The following is a 19,939-nucleotide window of genomic DNA, read 5'->3' on the forward strand; positions in this document are numbered from 1 at the left end:
AGCACTCCCTCATTTTTACAACTTTAAAGAGCATGCTTGGCTATCTTTATTATCCAAAGTTCCCAAATCAACCTTTAGAAAATAGTGGTTGGCATATTCTTTCACCAGCTCTAGGGACTATTTGCAGAATTGATTGGACTGATGACTGGATGATTTCCCCTGCATTGTGGTTTTCTTGGCCCATAGGTATGCCCTACTCACCTCAGCTTGACTGAGCGATGAGAAAGACCACACAGTTGGATATGTATTTAAAATTCTTGTCTCTTTTTGCATATATGGGGTCTTACTATTTTGTGTTAGGAGTATACAAGGGAAGGGACACCTGGATGGATCTGTTGGTTAAGCATTTGACTTGTGTTTTCAGTTCATCTCATGATCTCAGGATCATGAGATTGAGTTCCACATTGGGCTGTATGCTCAGACAGAATCTGATTGAGGCTTTTTCCACCTCCCTTTGTCTCTTTCCTCTTTCTCTTTCTCTCTAAAGTAAATAAAATCTTAAAAAAGAAGAAAAAATATAACAGATATATGAGGTAAACATTGTCCATAACCCATCCAGGACAATGTATCTCAGATTGGAAAATACTGTAAGCACCAAAACCTGGTCTTCTTACTGTCCAATCAGAAGTTTGTGCCATTTATATGTATTTCATGGGTTCCAGTCTAAACTGGTTACTGTGTATAGTTTTTCCTTGGAAAAAGAGGAGATGGTCCCAATGTAGTACATTGAATTAAAGTTTTCCTCCTCTATTCAGTTGAATAATGCTTCTCTCTTCATGTGTCATTAGTAAATGTACTTCAGAAATAAGTGGGGAAGATTTTGAAGATAGATCTCATGTCTTGCCCTGTTTTACTGTATTTGAATATTACCTCATTCTGTTGTAGACAATGACAAGTCTTCCCCCAGGTTTCTAAAATGGATATTCACAAATTGTCTTAAAAATGCATAAAATGGAATTAAATTTGTTAGTTGGTATTCAACTGAAAAGAAGGGAAACCTCTCTAAGTGTCTCCAACAGAAGAAATATATTGAAAGGAGCTGGTTGCTTGGGTAATGGAGGAGCAGAGAAGGCAACAGGATGGTGAAGCATTCCAGGATGAGCAAGAGTTGGAAGTCACCATCATACCCTGAAGGAACAAATTCAAGAGGTGCACTACTGGAATCTAGGGGCTAGTGCTTTCCTGGGGGTAACTAGAAACAGGACTAGCCTGTGTGATGGAAGGGGGCCTCATGAAAAAAACATTGTTTACCAGTTTGCCACTTGAGGCAGAGAGAAAGGGACATGAACACTGAGGTGTAGGCCTCCTTCATGCCTTCCAAACTGTCATCAGGGGCTCTCATTGACTGATCCTGATGAAAGACAACTGATTTGAGAGGTTATGACATTAAGCTAGCAGGGTGAGTGCTCATCCTTTACCAGATGCAGTGGAGAATAGGTTAAGGGCAGGGGATAAATAAGAAGATAAATATGGAAAATACGCTTTTGGTTCATCCCATATAGATACAGGGAATTAAGATTACATAAGGGAATAGTTTGTCACTGATTGATTAGCTCATGGACTCAATTCCTTGGTTAATACATGGGTCCTAAGTACTGCAATGCTTGGTCTTTCATGTCTTATAAACATGGCTTGTTACATGTCTTGTTGTTAACCTCAACCCCTAGGGAAAAATTCTTTCCCATGTTCTTCACAGTAGTTTCTGGGGACTTTGTATGTTGCTTTGACATCATTGCCTATTAAAAGGATTATGATAATCTGAGCTCAAGACATTTATTTATCTTTGGGAAGAAGTTGATCCCATTTTCCAAAGGGGGGGCAGAAAAAAGGAGGGAAAAGTGAGTATCATCTCCCAAACTGGTGTTTTATGAAATGTTTCAAGAGAGAAAGGCATGAATCTGTCAGGTACCACTGTCGAAGAAAGGGAACTTTCTACAGGATGCACAGACATCCCTGCCCAGAAAAGTCAATAAAGGCAGAAAAGAAAAAAAAAAAATCCATCTAACGTTGTCAAGAATAGGTAATTGAATGAAGGGGAAAATATTCTCCATCTTCATCAATGAACAGTAGTTTTGCTAACATATCTTAAGGAACTAATTAAAAAGTCATTGACAGGTAAGTCCAATAGAGTGCAATGTCTCCTTAGATACCACCAGTAAGAGTCTCATTTTTTAGAAAAAGAGTGACTGGCAATACATTTTCCTCTAACATCTGTCCCCTCTCTGTAAATATCATGCCTGTAAAAACAAGCTGTTTGATTCCGTGTTTCTTCTGAGATTATAAGGGGAACAAGTATCTAGTCCCACAGAATTTAAAATATATCTTGTATTATATCCATCATTGTAGAGATTCACAGTTCGTAGTCAGACCACTAACAAAGCATTACCCAGATACAGTCCTTGCTCACCTTGGCCAGGCCTTCTTCAGCAGTGACCAATAAGTACAATTACTTACAGACTCTTTTCTCCTAAAAATTCCCATGAAATCACACATTATCCATTCAGTATTTATTATATCCCTACAAGGTGCTAGCTACTATGTGAGAGATTAGGTAGATTGAGGAGGACTCAAGATAGGCAATCCTGCCCTGTCTTATCTCAAAAATTACTCTTTTGTAAAAGGAATTTTGTCAGACACTGACCTAGATACAGTTTCAAATAATAAATTCCATAATCAGCTTTTAGTGAGAAGTTGGTATACCCTAACCTATGAGTATTAATATAGTGGGAACACTTACCTTTGGCTACAAATCAGCTTTGGTGCCACTCTCAGAATGCAGCCTTAGGCTGGATGTACCTTAGGTTTGAGCCAGTCTGAAATGTCTTATGACAGTACGCTAGTATATAGAATCAAGGATTGTGGGGTATTAATACCATTAAACTTTGCAAGAGATCTGTGCTTTATTTAATTGTGTTTTAAGGAAAGGCCAAGATTTCAGGGTCCTTACAGCAAAGATCCCCTAAACTTAACCAGTGAAGGGCAAATGTTATCATCTGTGAGGTATACATCACAAGAAGGTTGTGAATGTCCAACATTTGTATTCAGCCTCATTTGATAATATGGTGCAGAACACTGAGTCAAACCAACTTAAGCCAGAAAGGAATGACATTGGCCTATGAAATAGAGGTGATTAAGAGGGGGAGCTAGCTTTACACATGGTTGGTTCCAGGTGCTTAAACGATTCCATTTATACTCTGCCTTTCTCTCAAGGTCTCAGCTTTTACACCATATGGCTTCTTTCCAGGCACATTTTCTCTGTAGGACACTGAGTTAGATGCTGGAAGCTCCATGTCAACAAATTATAGTCATTGAGACTCAGTTTCTGAATCTGTCAAGTGGAGTAATAAATACTTATAACCCTTGCTATGATGAGTAGTAATTGAGAGTATATGCAAAAATTTTTGTCATGGAGTAAGTTGTAAATAGATATCATCTATTATCATCACCAATCTCATCATTATTTTTATGATCAGTATGGTAGAAGGAATCTTACCATGGATCTAGAATACCAATAATTCTAACCTTCTGCTCTGTAAGTTATAAATGACTTCTGATTAATGACCAAGAGTCATCGTCTTTTTAGACTGCTCACTTTTTCTTCAGGTCAGTCAAATCTCACAAAGCTAAATTGCCCCCCCCCCCAATCATTCCCATTTTATAGGTCAGCATTAGTAGATGACTTGACTTTTTTTTTTTTTTTCAGATTTTATTTATTTATTTGAGGGAAGAGAGAGAAAGAACATGAGAGGAGAGAAGGTCAGAGGGAGAAGCAGACTCTCCATGGAGCTGGGAGCCCGATATGGGACTCTGGGACCATGATCTGAGCCAAAGGCAGTAGCTCAATTGTTGCTTGAGGTGCCCTAGGTGACTTTCTTTTAATATATGTTACAATTGCTCTTACAACTGGGCCTTAGTTTACAGTGCTTAGAACCTTGCATCAAGGATATTAAGTCTGTGGAAGTCCTTGACCTATAATTTTCTTTTGAATAAAAAAACCATAAATGTTAAATCTTCCAATTTCTAGAGCATATTTTCTATTTTCTAAGTTGATAATCATAAGGGCTTAGTAACGATATGTAGGAAACTGTAAGCTGCTCTAAGGTAAAGACTTATTTCTTATTTTTTAGTATTCCTATTAGCAGTAGCAAACACAGTTTCTATATATAAATATTTTCTAAATAAATTATTAAGTGAATGAATGTCAAAAACATCATTCTGGAACAAAACTGCTTTTGACTTATCACACCAGTGTGTCATTACTACTTTACTTCCTAGTATCCCCACTACAATATCATTCCCTAGAAGGCATGGAACATGCTTATGTGAGGACTAGTCCTAGCACAGTGTCTGGCATAAATAATTTCTTTCGACAAGTTTTGAGGAAGCTTTGTTTTTAATTACAAAAATTATTAAAATTTTTCTGATTAGAAAGTATATAGCTTTCTTTTGGTAAGCCACAAATGATTTGCTAAACTCATTAAATATAGAAAACCTTTTTGAATTCAGTGAAATTTAGTTCCTTATGTATTCAGTTTATTGAATTATTTGCCTTGTCTGGTCACTTTCCTTATTCTGCCTTTTGGTGAACAGTGTTCTAAATTTCATGTAGCAAAATTATTCATTTCATGGTTAAAGCTTTCTGTATCTTACTATTTTTTTCTTGAGTCACTGTTCATATATATTTATATACTATATATGTAATTATATATCATGTAACATATAATTATGATATATTTGTATAAATAATAGATCTATATATTTTATGTGATGAATATATGAATATAAATATGGATATACATAGATAAGTACAATATTTAACAAAGTGACTCAAAAAGAAATATATAAGATGACATAGGAAGCCTTAACCATGAAATGAATAAGTTTGCTACACTTTGCATGAAATTTAAAACATTGCTCATCAAAAGACAGGAAAAAGAAAGTGGACAAGATAAATGAGGAAAAAATATTTGTAGCAAATATAAACAATAAATGTATATGTGTATACATATGTATATGTATATCCATTTCATGTTTTTGTATTATTGATACATGTTTATCTTATTCTTACTATTAATATTTTAATCTTTCTGGATCTGCATTTATTTCTTACTTTTCTTCTTCATACTATTAATTTTTTAATTTATGCATTATTTTTCTCACTTTCTTAAACAAGTTTATCAGAGACTTGTCTATTTCATTTTCCTTTTCAAAGGAAAAAATTTAGTTTAATTGTATTCTCTTCTGTATCTTTGTTTTCTGTTTAATTAATGACTAATCCCATCTTTATTATCTTCTTCCTAATTTATTTGCATTTATAAATTTTTTATAAAACATTTTTTCTATCTTCTTAAATTGGATTCTTAGTTTATTCATTTTGAGTTTTTCTTGTGTTCTAATTTATGCATTCATGTACGGTGCTTTCTAAATGATGCCTCTTAGTATAATCATTGTTTCCTTTAGCTCTTTATAATTACTTGTTTAAAAAGAAAATACGTTTTCTAAATAGTCAAACTTGGAGAAAACTTGCATCAATGGCAGTTATATTTTATTTCTCATGTACCATCTAGGATCATCTTTATTCAATGAGTTTTTAAATACAATACAGGAATAATTAAACAGCATGATATGAACACAATGATTTGATAACTAGCTGCACTGTACTTTGTGTTTCAAGAAACACATTTTAGTCATTTAGGGTCTAATATATATTTGAAACTAGAAAATTCACAACAGGCTGGTTCACAGATGCACTTATCCATAAAAGTCATGTTTAAAGGGAGAACCATTTTCTGTGGCCTGGCTGGTATGTGTAAGTTCTCTAATTTCAGGTGATAACTTTCTCTTTTTCAAGAAATGCAAGTCATAGGTCCTTCCTTCCTTAGCCCGCTATTTTCTGATAGCAACAAAGAAAATAAAGTAGCAGGAAAGCCCGCCAAGATGTAAATGACTTAGGCTATAAATATCAGTTTCAGACTTTGTGGTGTGTTATATCTCTCTAAGCTGTATTTTTTATTTTATATATTTATTTTTTAAAAGATTTTACTTATTTATTTGACAGAGAGAGAGAGATCGATTCAAGTAGGCAGAGAGGCAGGCAGAGAGTTGGGGGGTGGAGAGGAGCAGTCTCCCTGCTGAGCAGAGGGTCCCACGTGGGGCTTGATAACAGGATCCTGAGACCATGACCTGAGCTGAAGGCAGAGGCTTAATCCACTGAGCCACCTAGGCACCCAGTATTTTTATTATTTATTTATTTATTTATTTTTAAAGATTTTATTTATTTATGTGACAGACAGAGATCACAAGTAGGCAGAGAGGCAGGCAGAGAGAGAGAGAGAGAGACAAGCATGCTTCCCGCGGAGCAGAGAGCCCGATGCGGGGCTCGATCCCAGGACCCTGAGATCATGACCTGAGCCGAAGGCAGCAGCCCAAACCACTGAGCCACCCAGGCGCCCCACCCAGTATTTTTATTTTAATTTGATATGTTGAATTCCCAGGTAAGTTCTAGTAAAAAAAGAGATATTTGCTCAAAACATGTAAGCTTTATTCTTATCACTGCAATTACCGTTGATAATTGCCATTTGTATTCTTTTTAGCATTTAAACAACTCTATCTAAATTATGCTTTTGATTCATGAATTAATATGGCATGAGATAGCATTTCTTGGAAATAAATATTATTTAAAATTGAAATAACTCCATAGTAAAAAAAAATCCATTTTGATTATTTGTCAGAGTATTTTATATTGACATGCATATGAACAGTACTTAAAAGGATTATACAATGATTAAGATGATGACATAGTTGAAGTAATAAGAATAACATTTTTTCTATCTTAATATAATGTTGAAAGGCAACTAGGCCTCAGTCCTTTTTTTCAATATTATCAAGTAAAGTAGCTTTAAGACTTTTGGGAAGTTACAAACCTCTATTGTTTTATTTTTTCATGTTCAACCAAGTTAAATATGAGTTCTACTAATATACATTGGAGATTTTGTTAAAGACTGAATGATATAATAAGTGCTGTTCATACATTCTCTCATTTAATTGAGTAGGTTTTCCATGCAGCTCAAAAAATATATAACTTAATGCATTTCCATGCAGCTTAAAAGATATAATAGGCTATAGCTCCTTTAAAAATAGAGAGTCTCTATGCTAACATGTCACCAGGTGCAGGGAAGGCAGAGGGAAGAGAACACAGATCTTTTGAAATCTTTGAAGCTGTTTTCTTACTCCTAAAGATGAAGTCGTGGCTAAGAGTAGGCAGCTTGCCCTCAGAGTGAGTTCTTTGTAATTCCAGCATCCATATTTCTGAGCCAATCATCAGGATGCCCAGTCAGGTATCTACAAGAGCACTTAGGGAAGTAATGAAATAGTCTATTAGATGTTATATTTCCTCTGGAAAATCTAGGACCCATGGATACTGTGATATAGGCCTCTAAAAAGACAGAATCAAATCACTACTAGTTTTTTTTTTCTATTTCCTATTTATTTTTTAAAATTTTTTATTTTATTTTTAATTTTTTAAATTTTTTATTTTTTATAAACATATATTTTTATCCCCAGGGGAGACCTGGCAGGCCAGAAAGAGCTGGCATGATATTTTCAGAGCACTAAATGAGAAAAACATGCAGCCAAGAATACTATATCCAGCTAGGCTATCATTGAAAATAGGAGAGATTAAAAGCTTTCAGGACAAACAAAAACTGAAAGAATTTGCAAACACCAAACCAGCTCTACAGGAAATATTGAAAGGGGTCCTCTAAGCAAAGAGAGAGCCTACAAGTGGTAGATCATAAAGGAATAGAGACCATATACAGTATCTCACTACTAGTTTTTAAGTTATCCTCAAGGACTGCCAAGAGCAGGGGTAGGGTTGAGGGGTGGGAGATGTGTGTGTGTGTGTGGTATGGGAAGGTGGCTTTTTGGAACTTTGGAAGTAGGAGTCTCTTTCATGTCCAAGTTTGGGAATTTTTTTATTTAAATAGAAATTTATCAAGGGCCTGCTCTGTGTTAGACCCTCTGCAAGATATGGGGTTATTTGGAGCAAAAGTCAGACTTAGGGACACCTGGGTGGCTCAGTGGGTTAAGCCTTTGCCTTTGGCTCAGGTCATGATCTCAGGGTCCTGGGATTGAGCCCCATATTCGGCTTTCTGCTCAGTGAGAAGCCTGCTTCCCCTTCTCTTTCTGCCTGCTTCTCTGTCTACCTGTGATCTCTCTCTGTGTTAAATAAATAAATAAAATCTTAAAAAAAAAAGTCAGACTTAGGCCATAATTTAATGTAGATTTCAATTTGGCATGAAAGAAATAGACATTAAATAAATACAGGAAATTCTGAGGGATATTTTGATGGAAAATTCCATGTCATTAGGACCTATAGCTGGAGAAACTTGTACAGAGTGTTGGTGATGGTGTCTTTAAGAGGAATGTTTACATTGATATCTGAAGGAAAAGTGGAAGTTGGCCAGAGAAAGTAGGCCTAAATGACAAATAATTACATTTTAGTGTGGTCTGGAGGAAGGAGTTATTTCAAAGAAGCCAAGTAAAGTTTCTTTGTGAGTGAATGAGAGAGATTGGGAGAGAGGATGCCAGAAATGCAGACAACAAACAGATTGTAAAGGCTGTAGAAATTATGTTCAAGGGTTTTGTCTTTATTCCCAAAGCAATGCGGGGTAAGTGTATTAAAGGATTAGAAAAGTCACTAAGACTTGCTGATTGGTGTACAGATTTGAGAAGGATAAGACTACAGACAAGGCTACTGGTCAGCAGCCCACTGTGAAGCTTGGGGTTTAAGTTGACAATGGTATAGACTTGAGAAGTGAAAAAGAGAAATGTCTAGGTCTACAAAATATTTAAGGATCTTGATTTAGGACTAATATGGTAATGAGGGAGAGAGGAGATTCTAGAATGACTCTAGAGTTTTGGGTTACTAAACAAAATTAAACCTTGGGAATTTTCAGAGTGAATCTCCAGGATTTCTTGAATGTGCCCTTGAAATACTGCTTTGACAGAAGAATGTTAACTTGTTAAGTGTGATTCTTCTGCATCAGCCCATCTGGTACCTATTTCAACGGATACTTTTGAGTGCCTGTTTTATTGCAAGCTACTGAGAACAATACTAGCCACACAGAGAAGGGAAAAAAAAGACATGATTTCTATCATCTAGTGAGAAAACAAACAAAAGAACAAAAAACAAGGGTTACTTAGCAGTTAAGGGCTATAAAGAAAGTAGGCTTTAATAAGGAACATGTAACAGAGATAGAGGAAGGAGGATTTACCCAGACAGCGTGGGTATGTGTGGAAAGTTTTTTTGTAGGGGGGGAACTGGAGTACAGAGAGGGGACAGATGTGATAGGGGATGAACCAACGTAATTTTGAAGAAGTAACAGGACAGATTCATGTGGACTGTGGAGGCCATGTAAGGAGGTTGGGTGTTATTTTCAGTGTGGTGGGAAGTCCCTAAGCAACTATTACCACTTTAACTGGTCTGTGGAAAAATGGACTGGAGAGAACTAAAGACAAGGAAAGAGAACCAGTAAGCAAGCTGTTGCAGCAGTCCAGCTGAGAGGTAAAAGAGGTTCTGATCAGGGCAGTAACTAAGGACTGGGAAATAGGGAGAAGTAGAAAGAAAGAGGACTTAGGTGTGTAATTAAGAAAGACTTGTTTTTTTGTTAACCAGTTGGATTGATGCTGTCATTTACAGAGAGGTGGAAGAATAAGGAAAAGCAGATAATGACATAAAGCCAAGAATTCACATTCAGTTATGTTAAAATGGTGTGACCACAAGTCTTCCATGGACATGGAGTGACATAGAAGAGACTGAGGACTCCTCTGCCTTGTTTACAGGGACAGAGAAATAGCAAGAGTGGCCTGTAAGTTTGGACTAATTAGACAAAATGGAGAATGACAATGAGATGGACATATCAGCTGATTGACGGTTGATCCTGCACAAAACCATACAAAAACATGAGCATAATGTCAGCATATGCCAGTAGAGACAGATGCAGATGATGAGTCCAAATACCTTTCTTCCCACTCCCTTACCACACAATGTCGTATTGAAGACCAAATAAATCCTAAGAATTAGTTACTTCCAGAAAGCAATTAGGAAAGAGAAAAACTTCTTAGTTTATTTATTTATTTATCTTAGTGATTTTGAAAAAAATGACTGTACAAAGAATTGATTAATATTACATTATTTGCCCAAAATATTGGATGGACAAATAACTAAACAGAAATTAAACAGTAACATAAAAGTATTGAAAATGAGCTTTATGTATGTGTGTGTGTGTGTGTTTGCATGTATAATGTATATTGTTTTCATGGTTGATTGGAATTTTTTTTAAGATTTTATTTATTTATTTGACAAAGAGATAGAGAGCATAAGTAGGCAGAGCAGCAGGCAGAAGGAGAGGGAGAAACAGGTTTTCTGCTGAGCAGGGAGCCTGATGCAGGGCTCGATCCCATGACCCTGTGATCATGACTTGAGCTGAAGGCAGCTGCTTAATCAATTGAGCCACCCAGGTGCCCCTGTAATTTTCTTGAGAGAGAAAATTTTATCCTTGACTGCTTTTATTGTTTTATTAAAAAAAAAAAAAGATTTTATTTACTTATTTGAGAGACAGAGAAAGAGTTGTGGGGGAGGGACAGAGGGAAAGACTCCCACAGAGTGTGGAGCTGGACTGAGATTGTGACCTGAGCTAAAAACAAAAATTGGTTCCTCAACTGACAGAGCCATTCAGATGCCCTTCAACTGTTTTTAATATAATATATGTTTTAAGCAGACTTAATATATGTTTGCTAATGAATGGCCAATGTTTTAAAGCACAATATAAACGACAATATAAAAGAACTGATGCATGGTGTATAGCCAACTTTAGTATCAGCAATGTCTGTAGAATAAGATAGTTCTGATTAATTTAAATCCCAGAAAAACAAGAAACCAATAAAAACTGGGTTTTAATAGCAGCAGGAAGTTGAATTTAATAGAGTCTCATATGATGCAAATACAGGGGAAGTTTTTACTAAAATTTAAATGGCTTTCCTTGGCTACATATACAAACTTTCTCTGTTGAATGAAACTCTATGTATTCTTTGTAATCTGCAGGTAAACAGGTCTAATGATAGAAATACTTGAATTTGACCACTTGTGCTATTTTCACTCTAATAAATGCTAAGTCAACTACAAAAATTTGATTTTAAAAAAAGGAAAAGAAAATAAAAAAAACAAACTTCTGAAACTCCATGCTTGGTCGTTCATATAAACGCTAAGTAAAATAGCAGAACAGCATGAGTTCTGCCTTTTGACTTTGTAATGCTCTGTATGAAATCTAATTTAGACTTGGGAAAAATTATATCACCACCAGAGCTGGCTTTGTACTTAAAGCATTAATGAGAAATGGAGGACTTTTCCGTGAAGTGTAAAGAAAAGATCCTTTAAAATGGGGGTGAAATAGAAGATGAAAAGGCTTTGATTTTGGCTCTGTGGGGGGATTGAGAGCTCATGCAAAGAAGGCATTACTTATTGTCTTAATTACCTAGCAGGATCATCAAAATTCTTCTCCTGCACTTTCCCTGCATCACTCTCATGCCCTTCTACTTTATTTTTGGAAAGGAATTTAAACTTTTGAATAGATTCTGTGATTGGAGTCACTTAAGAATTAGTAAAACCGACAGGGCAAATTTGCAAAAAATGAGATTCTCCCCTCATTTTGGGTATTTTCCAAGCTAGAGCACTAGAAATATGTTTGTAAGTAAGGAAAATATTATGTTGCCCCTATATTATTATAATTTGAACTCTGTTGATGAACTATTTCAAAACCCAACTGAGAATGATGAGCAAAGAAAAAAACTGTGCTGAAATTAAATATCGTCTTTAATGGTAATTCAAAATAATTATGTATTTCTCTTTCTTAAGAAACCAATCAGGGATGCACTGATGCTCTGTACTATCTAATATATTCCAGTGTATGATGCATGAAAATGGTAAACCTGTTTGAAAAACTTTGGTACAAAATATTGTTATATATAAAGATGCCTGAACATTTTCTCTCATATATTCAAACATCGCCACAGTACCATACATTTTTTTGGGGACTTTCTTAAATAAAACTTTGGTCATTAAATGATCACTATCAAAATAAAATTCCCTTCATTTTTTGGAAACTGAGTGAACATGAATTTTTGTTTATTCTAAAAAATTAGAAAGCCAACCCAAATTAGAGTAAGCTAGACAGGACACTTATTTAGCTATTTAACTGAGAAAAACAGCTGGAGCCAGGCATAGGGTCAACTGGATCCAGAGCCTAAGTGGCGACCTCACAGTTCTCTCTCTGTATCTCATGTCTTCCTTGTTCTCTTTTTTCCCCACACCTCTATGAGCTTTGGCTTCATCACATGCCTTTAAAAGTTGAAAGACTTTAAACACATAGCAGGGGAATTTGTCCCTCGTGGTTTTAGGCTTGCATCATTTAGTGATCCCAGAGGAGTGGTTCTCAAAGTGTTTTCCCTGGACCAGCACCATTAGCAACACCTAGGAACTTGTTAGAAATGCAAATGCCTTAAACTAATGATGTATTTTATGGTGAATAACATAACACAACTTAAAAAAAAGAGAGAGAGAGAGAGAGATAGAGAAAGAAATGCAAATGCCAGGGTCATATCACAGACCTATTGACTCAGAAACTCCGGACCTGGGCTCCCCAGCCTTAATCTATATCTTAATATACTGTCCAGGTGATTCTGAGGTATTATAAAATTGAGAGAAAGCCATTGTCCTGCAAAAAAGAGGCTGTCTGTTAAGCATACAGAAATCTCAGGGAGAGGCTTATATTGACTTCATTTCACTTATGTCTCAAAACTTGGATGGATGAACTAGAGGTACGGATGTAGACAGTTCTAATAAGCTTGGCCTGAGGTATGCATTTACACTCTTGGCCAGAGGAATGAGATTCTGTATTTGGTAGCCCCTTCAGAAATCTCTGAAAGAGTGAAAGATGCTATCCTCAAAGACAAGGAGGATGCTGTTACCAAGGAAAAGAAAGAGGATTCAGGTTCACAGAAACCCAGAAGAATAGAGTTGCTTCTCCAACTCAAAGTTAACCACAGTTCAGTATTTACCCCATACATTGCTTGAAAGAAACACAGAATATGTACAGATGCTATCAGTTCCACCTTACCAACATTCTTTGGAAGCAAAAGTCATGTGTATCAGCTTTAGATTTTACTGCCCTGGAAAAATGTAACATATAAGATTTAAATGATTTGACCAAGGTTATTCACCTAGGAACTTGTTGTGCAATAGCACAATGAAACTAAATTCTGATAGTTAGATGTAGCATGTCTGCTATCAAAACAAGATTTTGCTGATATGATCCTTTGGTCGACAATATTTGGATGATAATGCTTTCCCTTTCACCTGATTATTTAACTTGATATGCTCAAACCAATATGCATGAGATAAAGAAAAAAGAAGAGATCACAGATGAGATTAATTAGCAAAGCAAAATAACATCTCTTCATTAATAAAGAATATCTTCTAAAACCACTTGGAAATAAGTTTTTTTTAATGTAATGATATCTCATTTTGGTTTTAATTTGCTTTTTCTTAATGATTAATGAAGTTGAGCATCATTTCCATGTATTTACTTGTTTTTTTTTTTCAGTGTTCCCAGTGTTCCAAGATTCATTGTTTATGCACCACATCCAGTGCTCCATACAATATGTGCCCTCCTTTATACCCACCACCAAGTTCTCCCATCCCCCCCCACCATCCCTTCCAAAACCTTCAGTTTGTTTCTCAGAGTCCAGTCTCCATGCTTCTTCTCCTCTTTTAATTTCTCTCAATTTACTTTTCCTTTCCTTCTCTTAATGTTATTCCCTCTCCATGTTATTCCTTATGCTCCACAAGTAAGTGAAATAATATGATAATTGACTTTCTCTGCTTGACTCATTTTACTCAGCATAATCTCCTCCAGTCCTGTCCATGTTGATACAAGGTTTGGGGATTCATCCTCTCTGATGGCTGTGTAATATTCTGTTGTATATATGGACCATATCTTTATCCATTCATGTATTGAAGGGCAAGGTTTTAAAAAAAAATGTGCAAGCTTGGAAGTCTATATTAAAGGGAAGCAAATGAAGTTCAGCACTGCACCCTGAGTCTAACAAAAGCACAACTCTAAAAGCATAGACAGCAATATGCCTCATTAACCACATCCCTATCAAACAGTTTTGTGTCAGCTAATTCGAGAGATACTTTGACACTTTGAAGAACATAATTTTAGAAGTCTCCTTTGATTAGTCTTTGAAATAGCTACAACTAAAATATGTGAATACCTTTTACAGCTTTAAAATAAAGCTTGCTTCAGAATTTCTTGCCAAAGAAATACCTGAAAACCAATGAGCTATGGGTAATCTACATGAAAAAAAAAAAATAGATGGCTAGTATTTAACTTTTTCTTCCTGTTCTATATACATCTACAAATGAGAGCAGTATTTTTGTACACTTGTAAAAAATGATTTGTCAAAAAATCTTTACACATTTCTTTCACATATTAATAGTCTTAATGAATGCACAATACCTTCCAAATATAGAATACACAAAATTGTATACCTCAGCTTCCCTTCCCACTAGGGCGAGACAGATGACCTAGGTTCCTCCAATGAGAGAAAATCTCCCTGAACTTTGGTTTGTAATTGAACTAGGTGAAAAAACAAACTCAACATGGAAAGTGTGCTTTGCTGGCTTGGTGGTAGAATTTGATTATGTTTATGGGATTGACAGTGCTGGCAAGTTCCTAATCAAGCCACTTCAGCATGGTGTTTCTGGGGCTGGCAGTAGGTAATGTGACAACATCTCAAATTAAAAATTTCAATTATAGCAGGTTCAAAACTATTATGGTATCATTAGAGTCTGAAGCAATCTGCTCAGGCCAGTTCTGTAGTAGATGTTGATATTCCTAATGATTCTTTGAGATTTCAGAATGGCTCCATTAATGCCTCACTGCTTAAATCAGTGAAGGTGGATTCTGTTCCCAAAAATGAAGAACACAGAGCAATATAAAGAAGTAAAGCATTTATAAAGATGTTTTCCTATTTGACTGTATTGTAATATAATCATTAATTTTTAACTTCTTCCAATACCTTGCCAATGCATGTTTTAATTAATTATATTCTTTTTACAAGCTGGACTTTAACAGGGATACCAAGGGGATTTATATGTCTTCCAGTTTATCCTATTACAAGGAATTCCTCTCTCCTCTACCAAGGAGATGTGTTGTCTTTTCTATTGGACCGGTATAATATGATATCCTTAAATGTTTAGCCAGAGGAATGTTGGAGAAAAAAAAAAAAAAAAAGCAAAGATGGTGGCATCACAATTCCAGACTTCAAGCTCTATTACAAAGCTGGCATCATCAAGACAGTATGGTATGGCGCAGAAACAGATACATAGATCAATAGAACAGAATAGAGAGCCCAGAAATGGACTCTCAACTCTATGGTCAACTAATCTTCAACAAAGTAGGAAAGAATGTCCAGTGACAAAGAGACAGTCTCTTCAAGAAATAGTGTTGGGAAAATTAGATAACCACATGCAGAAGAATGAAACTGGATCATTTTCTTACACCACATACAAAAATAGACTCAAAATGGATGAAGGACTTAAATGTGAAAAAGGAATCCATCAAAATCCCTGAGGAGAACACAGGCAGCAACCTCTTAGACCTTAGCCATGGTAACTTCTTCCTAGAAACATCACCGAAGGCAAGGGAAGTAAGGGCAAAAATGAACTCTGGGAATTCATCAATTCATCATTTACTTTTCACAGTAAAGGAGACATTCAATAAAACCAAAAGACAACTGACAGAATGGGAGAATGTATTTGTAAATGACATCTCAGATAAAGGGCTAGTATCCAAAATCTATAAAGTAGTTATAAACTCAACACCCAAAGAACAAATAATCTAATCAAGAAATGAGCAGAAGACATGAACAGACATTTATGCAAAGAAGATATCCAAATGGCCAACAGACACATGAAAGAGTGCTCAATATCACTTGGCATTAGGGAAATACAAATGTGAGGATACCACCTCACACCAGTCAGAATGGCTAGAATTAACAAGTCAGGAAATGACAGATGTTGGTGAGGAGACAGAGAAAGGGGAACTCTCCTACACTTTTGGTGAGAATACGAGCTGGTGTGCCACTCTGGAAAACAGCATGGAGCTTCCTCAAAAAGTTGAAAATAGAGCTACCCTATGACCCAGCACTACTGAGTATTTACTCCAAAGATACAAATGTAGTGGTCCAAAGGGCCACATGCACCCCAATGTTCATAGAGGCATTGTCTACAATAATGAAATTATGGAAAGAGCATAATGTCCATTAACAGATGGATGGATAAAGAAGATGTGATATTTGTATATATATATATGTGTGTGTATACATGTATATACATACATATATATATATATATATACACACACACACATACATATGAACGATGGACTATTATATGGCCATCAAAAATGAAATCTTGCCATTTGCAATGACATGGATGAAGCTAGAGGTTATTATGCTAGGTGAAGTAAGTCAATTAGAGAAAAAAAATTGTCATATGATCTCACTGATATGAGGAATTTGAGAAACAAGGCAGAGGACCATAGGGGAATAGAGGAAAAAATGAAACAAGATGAAACCAGAGACAGAGACAAACCATAAGAGACTCAATCTCAGGAAATAAACGGAAGGATGCTGGAGTTGATGAGAGTGGGAAGGATGGGGTTGCTGGGTTATTTATTATTATTTATTTATTTATTATAGAGTGGTTGGGTTATGGACATTGGGGAAGGTATGTGTTATGGTGAGTGCTGTGAATTGTGTAAGACTGATGAATCACAGACCTGTATCCCTGAAAAACAAATAATACATTATATGTTAACAACAACAAAAAAAATGTTCTTTTGGTATGGATCCAAAAGAACTGTGCCAGAAGGAACAAAGAGACCCAGAATAATAGTGTTGTAAGTTTAATATTGCCTTTAAGAGTTAAGAGGAAATGAGATTTTATAAAATAATTGTTTAAGAATATTAAATTTTGATATTCTCCTCCCTGCTACATTCCTTTAGACAAATCACTTAAACTTCCTGAGAGTTAGTGTGCTCTTCTATAAAATAAGGAAAATAACATATTTTTCCTATGTTGGGACACTGAGGTGACAAATGTGTTTCAGAGAATATGGTGTCAAAAAGTAATAAAAATTACTTTTTGCTTGAGCAATGCATTTTCCATAAAACAAAAGTGTATTTCTCAAAGAAAAAAAAAAACAGGAAAGGGATTTTTGTAATAGAAAACTGTAGGCATTCAGAGGGAGGAGTCAAGATGGCGGAGAAGTAGCTGAGACTACTTCAGCTAGCCGGAGATCAGCAAGATAGCTTATCTAAAGATTGCAAACACCTGAAAATCCATCGGCAGATCGAAGACAAGAAGAACAGCAATTCTGGAACAGAAAAACAACTACTTTCTGAAAGGTAGGACCAGAGGAGAAGTGAATCCAAAGCGACGGGAAGATAGACCCTGGGGGGAGGGGCCGGCTCCCGGCAAGCGGCAGAGCAATGGCGCACAAAATCAGGACTTTAAAAAGTCTGTTCCGCTGAGGGACATCGCTCCAGAGGCTAAACCAGGGCGAAGCCCAAGCGGGGTCAGCGTGGCCTCAGGTCCCGCAGGGTCACAGAAGGATCGGGGATGTCTGAATGTCACAGAGCTTGCGTGTATTAGAACGGGAAAGCCAGCTACAGAGACAGCCGACAGTAAGCTCATAGCTCGGTGTTACCTTGAACGGGTCGCAGGCTCAGAGAGCTCGAAGCGCGGCCGGAGGTCAGGCAGATGGGAGTAACTGGGCGCTGTTCTCTGAGGGCGCACTGAGGAGTGGGGCCCTGGGCTCTCGGCTCCTCCGGGCCGGAGACCAGGAGGCCGCCATTTGTATTCCCGTCCTCCGGAACTCTACGGAAAGCGCTCAGGGAACAAAAGCTCCTGAAAGCAAACCCGAGTGGATTACTCACCCTGGCCCCTGCTAAGGGCAGTGCAATTCCGCCTGGGGCAAAGACACTTGAGAATCACTACAACAGGCCCCTCCCCCAGAAGACCAACAAGAAATCCAGCGGAGACCAAGTTCACCTACCAAGGAGTGTGGTTTCAATACCAAGGAGAGCAGCAGAATTCCAGAGGAGAAAGCAAAGCATGGACTCATGGCTTTTTCCCTGTGATTTTTTTTTTTTTTTAGTCTTGCAGTTAATTTAATTTCTTTCTTTTTCATTTTTTGTTTTTTTTCTCGCCTTCGGGTAAAATTTTTTTTTTAACTTTTACCTTTTTCTTTTTTAACGGTTTTTAACCAGTTTAACTAATATATATATTTTTTCTTTTTTATATTTTTCTTATTTGTTTTCTTTTTTATTAATTCTTTTTTTTTCTTTTTTCTTTTTTTTTTTTTCTTTCTCCTTTTTGAACCTTTTTTTATCCCCTTTCTGCCCCCTCAGGATTTGGGATCTCTTCTAATTTGGCTAAAGCATATTTTCCTGGGGTTGTTGCCACCCTTTTAGTATTTTACTTGCTCCTTCATATACTCTTATCTGGACAAAATGACAAGAAGGAAAAATTCAACACAATAAAAAGAACAAGAGGCAGTACTGAAGGCTAGGGACCTAATCAATACAGACATTGGTAATATGTCAGATCTAGAGTTCAGAATGACAATTCTCAAGGTTCTAGCCGGGCTCGAAAAAGGCATGGAAGATATTAGAGAAACCCTCTCGAGAGATATAAAAGCCCTTTCTGGAGAAATAAAAGAACTAAAATCTAACCAAGTTGAAATCAAAAAGACTATTAATGAGGTGCAATCAAAAATGGAGGCTCTCACTGCTAGGATAAATGAGGCATAAGAAAGAATTAGTGATATAGAAGACCAAATGACAGAGAATAAAGAAGCTGATCAAAAGAGGGACAAACAGCTACTGGACCACGAGGGGAGAATTCGAGAGATAAGTGACACCATAAGACGAAACAACATTAGAATAATTGGAATTCCAGAAGAAGAAGAAAGAGAGAGGGGAGCAGAAGGTATACTGGAGAGAATTATTGGGGAGAATTTCCCCAATATGGCAAACGGAACGAGCATCAAAATTCAGGAGGTTAGGAGAACGCCCCACAAAATCAATAAGAATAGGCCCACACCCAGTCACCTAATAGTAAAATTTACAAGTCTCAGTGACAAAGAGAAAATCCTGAAAGCAGCCCGGGAAAAGAAGTCTGTAACATACAATGGTAAAAATATTAGATTGGCAGCTGACTTATCCACAGAGACCTGGCAGGCCAGAAAGATTTGGCATGATATTTTCAGAGCACTAAACGAGAAAAACATGCAGCCAAGAATACTATATCCAGCTAGGCTATCATTGAAAATAGAAGGAGAGATTAAAAGCTTCCAGGACAAACAAAAACTGAAAGAATTTGCAAACACCAAACCAGCTCTACAGGAAATATTGAAAGGGGTCCTCTAAGCAAAGAGAGAGCCTACAAGTGGTAGATCAGAAAGGAACAGAGACCATATACAGTAACAGTCACCTTACAGGCAATACAATGGCACTAAATTCATATCTCTCAATAGTTACCCTGAATGTTAATGGGCTAAATGCCCCTGTCAAAAGACACAGGCTATCAGAATGGATAAAAAAACAAAACCCATCTATATGTTGCCTCCAAGAAACTCATTTTAAGCCCGAAGACACCTCCAGATTTAAAGTGAGGGGGTGGAAAAGAATTTACCATGCTAATGGACATCAGAAGAAAGCAGGAGTGGCAATCCTTCTATCAGATCAATTAGATTTTAAGCCAAAGACTATAATAAGAGATGAGGAAGGACACTATATCATACTCAAAGGG

Source organism: Mustela lutreola, chromosome 6 (assembly GCF_030435805.1).
Source record: "Mustela lutreola isolate mMusLut2 chromosome 6, mMusLut2.pri, whole genome shotgun sequence".
NCBI classification, from domain to species: domain Eukaryota; kingdom Metazoa; phylum Chordata; class Mammalia; order Carnivora; family Mustelidae; genus Mustela; species Mustela lutreola.